This window comes from Vitis vinifera, chromosome 4 (assembly GCF_030704535.1).
Source record: "Vitis vinifera cultivar Pinot Noir 40024 chromosome 4, ASM3070453v1".
NCBI lineage: Eukaryota > Viridiplantae > Streptophyta > Magnoliopsida > Vitales > Vitaceae > Vitis > Vitis vinifera.
This window is the reverse complement of record NC_081808.1, coordinates 9,870,073-9,880,369: the sequence shown is the minus strand read 5'-3', so window position 1 is coordinate 9,880,369 and position 10,297 is coordinate 9,870,073. Positions and strand designations below refer to the sequence as shown.

The following is a 10,297-nucleotide window of genomic DNA, read 5'->3' as shown; positions in this document are numbered from 1 at the left end:
ATTCACTTCTTAAGAAAAAAAAAATTATTTTGAAAAGGGATACAAATATGGCAAACTGTTTGATCACCTCATTCAAGATTGATCATGTGAAATTAAGATATTGAATCCAATTGATGAAAATTTAGTAGATGAAGTACTTAGAAATGAATTTAGTTTGATTAGAAGCAAACTTGTCTAATAAGATGTAGAATTCATTACTAAAATAATGATGAGAACCTAGATGGAAAGAAAGAAAATAGATCTTGCAATGGACTAAAAATTATTTAAATCTATATAGAGTCTTGCATAGGTTTAAATATAAACTTGAATGGGATTAATTCTTAGCATAGCTCAATTGCACATATAGAATTCAAGTTCTACACTAAATTTATATCTTTGATGATCCCTAACCCAATCAAATATTTGCACATAATGGATCAAAATGAATCACCTCACCATAAGGAAAACATTCTCGATAAATTTATATATTTATTTTCTGATGTATTAGGTCTGGACCTCCTAATGATTCTCAATATATGTCATAAGTATTGTTTCCCAAATGACCCTCAATTTTTTTATGTATTGGATTTGGTCCTTTTGGAGTTGTTCGATAAATTCCATAAGTGTTCATTCATCCTTGACCCTCCATTTTGTTGTGTATTAGATTTGGACCATCTGGAGTTTTTCAATATGGTTTAGAAGTATCCTTTCTATTTGATCCTCCATTTTATGATGTATTAGGTTAGGACCTCATGGTGATTCTAGATAGATTCCATAAGCTTCACTTCTCATTGGATCCTCCAAGTCCTGTTGTATTAGGTTAGGACCTCCAGGTGATTGTCGAAGATTTTGAAAAGCTTGTGAATAGAAACACACAATGAGTGTTAGGAGGACAGTCATCAATGGTTTTAGAACTTGCCCCATCGTTTTATTGAAGATTAGCTAAATTTGAGTTTGAGTGGAATGAAAACAAGTGCCTCTATTTATAAGTCAAATTTAAAGGATACTAAAGAGATTTTCTTAAGAATATAAGTCTAGATTTTTAGATTTTAGAATTAGATGGTAAACATTAAGAACTAGATCTAAAATTTTATATTTCAAGTGGGGCATATTTTTGTTCTATTATTTTTTTCTACTTAAATTTGAAGTCCCAAAGAGTCATAAGTAATCCTTTTGGATTTAGTTTTCTATATAATGCAATGTACACATATGAGAGATAATTTGAGAGAAAATCTTTTAATTGTTATTCAAAATGTAAACGATAATTTTATATTAATAACATAGGATATGATAAGAAAAGAATTTTAGGGAAAATATCTGTAGAGATTTTTTTCTTTTTTTTTTTCTCCAATCATGATATGCCACTTGATTACATAAAAATTGAAGATAAAGATAAAAATGTGATTTTTACTATAAAAAACATATAAATTTCCATTTTGCACTATAAGTTTTAAATTAAGCAACTATTTTATTTCTTATAGTGTAACAAAATACAATTGGGAAAGTCCTCTTTGGCAAGACATCTTCCTTTTTTTTCATTTGTTTCTCCTTGAATATTAATTACTTCATCATCATGATGAGTTATTTCTATAAATTTCCATATCTATATGAAAGTTAAAGGAAAAATATAATATTTTACTAATTGATATCTCGAAATTTGAATCATAGTGAATTTCATTTAAATGTTTGTTAAAATTACCTCATGTTTAGTTGACAAAATAAGGTAATAGAAATGTGTTAGTTTTTCCTAATGTAAATCTAAAGGATTCATTTCCTTCTTCCTTTCATGATTAGTTTGTATGGGAATGGAAGTCATATACATGCCCAAATTTCAAAGATGAATTTTTAAGTCCATCAATACCATATGCATCAAATATTAAAATTAATATATTATATTACAATATAGAAACCATGTTAATTAAATGATATCATTTGTTATGTGCATCTTTAAAAAATAATAATTAATTTTAAAACCCTTTAATGTTGTATTAATTGCACCCTTAAATATATAATAAAACTATAAATTAAAAAACAATTAAATTATTTATATTATAAATGAACAAAAAAGTGATACAAGAAATTATGATTATCACACGAAAGAAGCATACTAATTTGAAGTAGTGGTGGTAGGCTTTGCTTTTGCTCTATCGTACAAGTATTTATTAGACTTATGAACTCATGTTTTTTTTTTTTATTATTATGTGTTTCCAAATGATAATCATCATCAATGTTTAATTTTTTTATTATTCACTTTTTAGGAAAAAAAATATTTTATTTTGAAAAGTAACATAATTATCACATGGTGTCTGATCGCCTTATCAGGGATTGATCATGTGGTATTAAGATATTGAATTCAATTGATTAAAATTTGGTAGATGTTGTACTTAGAAATGAACTTAGTTTGATTAAAAGCAAACTTGTCTAATAAGATTTAGACTTCATTATTGAATTAACATTTGAATCTATATTGCTCCCAGTTGCTGATGGGAAATACCTTAATCTCTCTATATCCCAAGCTCGAATCAAGTTAGAAGCATGCATAACTATCCTAGGCTTTTTCTAAATCCTATGCACAGCCGAAAAAATAACATTTTTATATTTTAAAAGGATTCAAAAAGTGCTAATGAAAACCATAGCTCAGATTCGGTTGTTCCCAAATCAAATCCACATGGTGAAAATGAAGAACAAAATCATAGAAGTCTCATAAACCCACAATCTTCCGCCCAATGAATCGAACCTTCATCTTGGCACACTTCCGATGGAGAGGAAAAGAGAGTGAAGGTTATGGCTCTCTATCTCTCTGGATGGTGGAAAACAAAAGCTATGGAAACCCTAACCCCTAGGGGGTATTTATAGGGTTCCTAAGTGGGCTTAAGTGACTTGAGCCCCATGGGCTTAGGTAACTTAATCTAGCCCAAAACGGGTCCTAATTGATTAATTAACCCAACAGAGCCTACTAATTAATCAATTAACGCAATCTAGAGACCTTGTTCACTTACCCTTGTGCAACCTTGTGTAATTATGAAAACACCCTTATACACAAAAGTGAACCTAGAGTCAATCCGACCCTCATAACCCATGCTAACAGGGTAAATGAGCTCAAAGTGAGGACCACTAGGCCTATAAGAATACTAGCTTCCTCAAAATCCAATTCTAAAGTTGATTAAACATCCTACTATAGAGAATCAACTGAACTCTAGTATTATATGTAAAAACAATGAGACACCAAGTGCTCAAGTCTATGACCTGCTATCCATTGTGTTGAGTCTCCCCATGAATTGGTGTTTGTAGTCTAACTAGGTGAAAGCTATCATCCTTTTAAGACTACCTATACCATCCTTGAGTTATAGATCTTCCTATTGTGTGTTCAATTGACATACTTTAGCTCTCAAAGAACCTATGTCAAGTTCCACTTAAGGAACTATTATGGTCATAGTTTCCATGAACACACTTCCTTAGAATCACCCAATGGGACACACTGTCTCAATCCCAAGAGATATCATGGTGTCTCTATTGAGAATGCCTATTGCTATCGAATTTCATCAACAATGACCCAATCCATAAGGAATATATGATCAACTTATGATCTCACCCGTAGGTCAAAGTCATTACTAACTTTAGCACAAGCTCAATATTTTCTCAAGGTTGAGAGACCACACAATGAAGCAGCTTGGTGAGGTCATGACTACTTGATAGCCTTAAGTCATGACTCACCGTAGGTCATATCCAATATGTAACCATACACACACTAGTGCACTCACCATGGGAAACCCATCCTAATAGTCAAGACCAGTCATCCCTCCAATTAGGAGGTGATGCACTACAACCTCTAATGGTTTGCTTAGATCCACGAACTGGTTGTGAACACATCATCTATTTACAAGGAACCCATGACTTAGATCTTTTGTGCAACTCCTAATGCACCTAAGTCAGGTATAATGCAAAAGATGCAAGCAAGAATGCTCATAAAGTATAATACATGAAATCGGGATAGATAAAAGTGAAACTAGAACATCATTAAATAAATAATGAATTCCAAATTTATTACATCATGTCATGCTTTTAAGGGCTCTATCCTAACATTCTCTTACTAGCCCTCAAAGCATCATGCCTATAAAGTATGTTGGATACTCATCTAAAACCTATGTTATCCCTATGACCAATAAAAACTCTCTCTATCAATGTCTCGATGAAAGGATCCACCAGGTTCTCCACAAAGGTATCTTGTCAACCATCATGTCACCCTCTAAACTCTCAACACTTTAGAGCACAAACACATAATCCCTAGTTCTCCTAAGATACTTAAGTATATGCTTGACAACTATCCAATGTTTTGGACATGGATTAGACTAATATCTACTCACCATACCCACTGCAAAGCAAATATCTAGCCTAGTACATAACATCACATACTTAAGACTACCCACTACAGAGGCATATGGTACTTATTGCATGTGCTCTTTCTCCCCAAGTGTTTTAGGACACTAATCCAAAGAAAGGGGAATTTCATGCTTAAAAGGTAACAAACCTTTCTTGGAATTCTACATCACATACTTGACCAAAGCCTTATTTATGTAGGTAGCTTGAAACAGCTCTAGTTTCCTATTCTTGAGGTCCTTAAGGACCTTAAACCCAAGAATATACTATGCTTCTCCTAGATCCTTCATCTGGAACTGAGTAGACAACCAAATCTTGACTGATGACAATAGCCTTACATCATTACCAATGAGTAGAATGTCATCAACATACAAGATCATAAAGACCTTCATGCTTCCATGCACCTTCTTGTACACACAAGGCCCTTTGCTATGAAAATATCGGGTTACATCATATAGATGTGAATATCAAGATAACCATTTAAGAACACTATCTTGACATCCTATTGCAATATCTCATAAATAAGATACACCGCAAACGGTAGAAGTACTCTGATGGATCTAAATATGGCTACTGGTGAAAAGGTTTCCTATATTCAAAACAATGTTTTGAACTATAACCTTTAGCTATAACCTAGCCACATAAAACTCAACTTTTTCCATCTACTCCTTTGTTCCTCCGATAGACCAACTTACACCTATGGGTTTTATCCCTTCAGTGCTTCTATAGAAACCCAAACTGCATTAGAATCACAAGGATTCTAACTCTGCCTCCATAGCTTTTTGCCAAAGATGTGCATCCACATCGCTCATTGCTTCATCATAAACTATGGGATCAATCTTGTGTTCCTTTAGAATGGCCTCGAAAGACTTTCCCAAATACATGAATCGGTCTAATTGTTTAGCAACCCTCTCACTACAACGAGGTATCAATGTACTAGAAATGGGAATGGTTAGTACTGGATCCATAGTATCTAGTGTATAGTGGGACTATCTTCTATATTCTCTAATCTATATCATCGTTTTCCTTATTACATATCATATAGTCTACATAAAAAATATGGTATTTGTAGCAACAAACACGTTTTGATAATCCTTATTGTAAAGTAATAATCCTGAAATCCTCTTAGATATCCTATAAACTGATACACCTCTTTAGAAAAAGAAAATGTATTACAACCTTTAAGACATATCCCCAAAGAATATGTGAAGTAATGAGAAATCAATCACTAATCTCACTTTGTCTATCAAAGTTTAATATCTTCTTTCCTTTACTCCATTTTGCAATGGAGTCCTTCGTACACACAACTAGGATATCATCTCATGCTCCATATGGAAAGGATCGAATCTACTAGACAAACCACCTCGATCTAATCGAAGTGCCTTGATATGTTTACCCAATAGCTTATCCGATTCCACCTTAAATTCAATGAGTTTATCCAAGGCATCAGATTTCCTATCTACATATCCAAACCTAGAGTATTTATCAATAAAATAATCAAATACCCATACTTTCCATATATAAACATCAAAAGGTTCATACATGTGAGTATGCACTAACTCCAAACATTCCTTGGTTCCATGCCCTTTAAAAATAAATGGGTCTCTTGGTCATTTTACCATCTATATAGGATTCATAGACTAAAAGATCTTTTGGATTAATAAGGTCCAAACTTAATTAGTCTTTGGATCCTATATAGATTAAAATTACCTAGACATTAGAAGCCAAATGTTTTGTTAGTGTTAGGTTCTTTCTTTTAAAAATATCTGACTATTCTCATTATTTGGCAAAATGATAATGGAGTTTCATATAAAAAAATGTGATACCTCCCACTAACTTGCACAACTAACCTTGCAACTGAAGCTAAGGTAAGTATAATCCCATCATGTGACCTTCTCACTTGTTGAAAACCCTATAGATAACTACAGATAGTGGGCCTAGAATCTATCCACCACAAATAGTGAAATCCACCACTATTTATTTAACAATGAGAATATGATGTGTACTTGCCTATCCTTAGGCACTCTAAGCATTCCTTTTCTAGTGTCCTAAAAGGTCACAAAGGAATCAATGCCTATGAGTTTGTTCTCTCATTCTCTGTCTTGAACTTTCTTTATTTGGTATTGTTCTTCTTCTTTTCGGTAGAAGAGCTTGAAGAACCTTGAATTCCATATGAACACCCTTCCACTCTTTGAGATTCTTATTACCCATTCAAAGGAATCTAGTACGATCTCTAAGATAACTTGAATCTTAGTGTTTATAATAGTCTTTTAGGGAAACTTGTCTAATTGACATGCCCTTATCACCAAATAACCCTTATAACTTTAAAGAAAATAGACTATGGCAATAGACATGTGTTGCTTTTGCAACACATTACCTAAAGACACAAGTATGGGAGACTTAGTTTTTTTATCCGTCCTATGCCACCTTTGATATACTTCTCTTATTTTATGATAGGTTTGTTCAAAGGAAATAACAAACTCTACCAAAATCTATGCAATTAATACTATATCTATATTATTTTTAGTATATAATTAGGTCCAATTTAAACAAAAGACAATAGGTGACAAGTTAAAGACATGATATATGTAATAAATATAATAATTGCATGCATTAATAAAAAGAAATTGAGCATTCAAGCAAGTTGGTAATTAATTTAGGAAAAATGTAATGCTCTCAAACTACATATATCCATGCAAGGTATCCTAGTATCATAAGAATCAATCCTACTTTAGGCAAGTCATGACTCTTATTACTAAGTAGAGACCCTCTCTAATTAATCAACCTACCTTAAACCTCTAAAAGTTATCCCAAGGCATTGATTAACATACCTTTATTAGCCCTTAGCCCATGCAAATGGGACCACTTTAGGTGATTCTACCATTTCATGTCTAAGTTAAGTGTGTAACCAAGATCCTTGACATCAATGTTACCAAGTGAAGAGTTTCATCTTTAGGATTGACTACTCCTACAACAAACATATATAGTTTTGTCCATAAAGGATAGTCCATATCCCTTGATTCCTTGGGTCACCCCATCTTTAGGATGGCGATGGGCCCAAAATCAAGATGGGCTCGATCTTGGAGGCTATGGGTTTGCCTATGGCCCGCCCTCACTTAATATTTTGAAAGAGAGACTTTAAGATAATTTTAGTAACTATCTTAAAATAAATTATCTATCATGAGAATTTCCAAAACTTTTATTTATTACTTGAATTGAGACTCCTGTGCCAAATAGGGATATCTTTCATATTCCTTATCCTTGAACTTTCCTTTTCAAACTAAACGGTTTCCTCCTTCTCTCAGGGGAAAGAGCCTGGAGAACCAATTTAGGTGCCATTCTCTTTTTCGCTAGGGGCAAATCTTGGAGAACCATCTAAACCAAATAAAGGAAAGTCCCAAAAGGAATTTGAAATTCCAAATGAGAACCAATTTCTTAAATAAATAATCATGGAAATAAAACTCATGAAAATTTATTCTTTTAAGAAAATCCAAAATTAACATTTTAATTTATTTTATTTGAAATAATATCTTGGTAAGCTATCTTAATCATGAATTATCTATCATATATTTTTTCAAAAAAATTTATTTCTTTAAATTAGAATCTTGTGCTAAATATGAAAGATTTTATGTCATAAAGACTAGGAAAAATAAAACTTCTTACTTAAAATAAAAAGATTCTTAGAGATCTAAAATTTAAAAAGATTTATTTTAAAAAAAATATATATCTAAGAGTTTAATTTTGAAAAGGAAGTAAGTTCCTTATTTCTTTCCAACTTGTCTTTACCTAAAATAAAAAATTTCTTAATTCCTAATACATTTCAATTTAATATATTATCTAAAACAAGGAAAAATATGAAAATTCATTAACTTAAGAATACCAAAATATATTATATGTCAAAAATAAAAAAGCATAAAAGACTTAAAAGGAAATTAAATAAATAATTCCCATGGACTTAGGGATCCTGTTGCAAATTTGGTAATTAAAATTTGGATAAAATCCAAATTACCAAAATAGCCCTACAACCAAAGATAGGGTTAGTGAAAAAAAATAAAAACCCAATAGGCCTAAAAAAATTGAGCCCAAAAAAAGGCCCAAAAAAATGAGCCTAAACAACCAAAAAATTATTTGGCCCAAACTCAATCCCGTAACTGTATGCCCTTTGTGTAGTCTTGCTTCAATCAGTCATATCTCCCTTGTTTCGACTCTGAATTGAAATCCATTTGAAGAATTGGATTTCTTACTTCCTTAACTTCAAAACTATAGTGGTTTGTCCCAAAAAAATCACAGGAGGTAGCCCTGATTTTGAGTTGAAGTCAGCGTCATTATGTTGCCAGACTCTTTGTGTAACCTTGCTTCAATTGGCTATATCTCCTTGGTTTCTACTTCAAATTGCGATCTGTTTGAAGCATTGGAATTCTGACTTCCGGAGCTTCAAAATCATAGGTGCCTTGCTCCAAGAAACTCATGGCAAGTCATCCCAATTTTAAGTTAAAGATGAAAAAACTAGGCTACCAAGGATCTCAAATAAAGAATTTCTAAAAATCTTTCTTTTCCCTTAAATCACCATAAGAACTTATGAAAGAAACTTCAAGAAGCCTTCTTTTCTCTTTTCAAGAAACGAAATGTGCACAAACACTTTGTGATGCTTCGGATTGCTTCCATACTCTCCTTAGGTTACAAAGAATGATAAGAAAAAAAAACAAAAAAAAAACGGAATTTTATAACAAAATACTATACTCCAAAGATTTGGAGTTTACATAACATTCTAAGATTAATAATAATAATAATAATAAATACAAAAATAAAAATAAAAAATAAAAGTTACAAAAGAACAAAAGAAATTATGCCTCTTAGGAGGCTTACAACCCATCTAGGAAAAGTAAAAACCAATCCAAGTAATTATTACATCCCCAATAAAAAGCAATATCAATTATAACCATCATATTATAACAAGATCATAATAAATAACCAACATTAATTATCCCTAGGGCCATGGGATAAACAAAAACTCTGCAAAACCAAGTTAGCACACCCTAGAATGGTTCTAGCACAATTACTAACCTATGGCTCTGATACCAATTGATGGGAAAAACCTAGATCTCTCCATATCCCAAGCCCAAATCAGGTTAGGAACATGCATAACTATCCTAGGCTTTTTCTAAATCCTATGCATAGCCAAAAAATAGCATTTTTATATTTTAAAAGGATTCAAAAAGTGCTAACGAAAACCATACCTCATATTCGATTATTCCTAAATAAAATCCATATGGTGAAGATGAAAAACGAAATCGCAAAAGTCTCATAAACCCACGATATTCTGCCTGATGACTCGAACCTTGATCTTGGCACACTTCTTGTGAGAATGAAAAAAAGGTAAAAGCTATGACTCTCTATCTCTCTGGATGGTGGAAGACAAAGGTTATGAAAACCCTAACCCCTATGGGATATTTATAGGGTTCCTAAGTAGGCTTAAGTGACTTGAGCCCACATGGGCTTGGGTAACTTAATCTAACCCAAAACGGGTCCTAATTGATTAATTAACCCAACAGAGCCTACTAATTAATCAATTAGCCCAATCTAGAAACCTTGTTTACTTACCCCCTGTGCAACCTTGTGTAATTACCAAAACACCCTTATACACAAAAATGAACCTAGAGTCAATCCGACCCTCATAAACCATGCCAACAAGGTAAATGATTTCAAAGCGGGGACCACTAGGACCCATAGGAATACTAGCTCCCTCAGAATCCAATTCTAAAGTTGATTCAACATCCCACTATAGAAAATCAACTGAACTCCAATATCCTATGTAAATAACAACGAGACACCAAGTGCTCGTGTTTGTGACCTACTGTCCATTGTGTTCAGTCTTCCCTATGAACTAGTGCATATAGTCTAACTAGGTGAAAGCTATCAGCCTTTCAAGACTACCTTTACC

The 10,297-nt window shown here is 32.6% G+C and overlaps 1 non-coding gene across 1 annotated transcript; it reads left to right on the top strand.

Moving 5' to 3' along the window:
* Positions 1-9,323: 9,323 nt before the first annotated feature.
* On the top strand, positions 9,324-9,454 carry MIR845D (microRNA MIR845d). The gene has a single exon (NR_127865.1). It is a non-coding gene; the product is annotated as a microRNA MIR845d (primary transcript).
* The last annotated feature ends 843 nt before the right edge of the window (positions 9,455-10,297 follow it).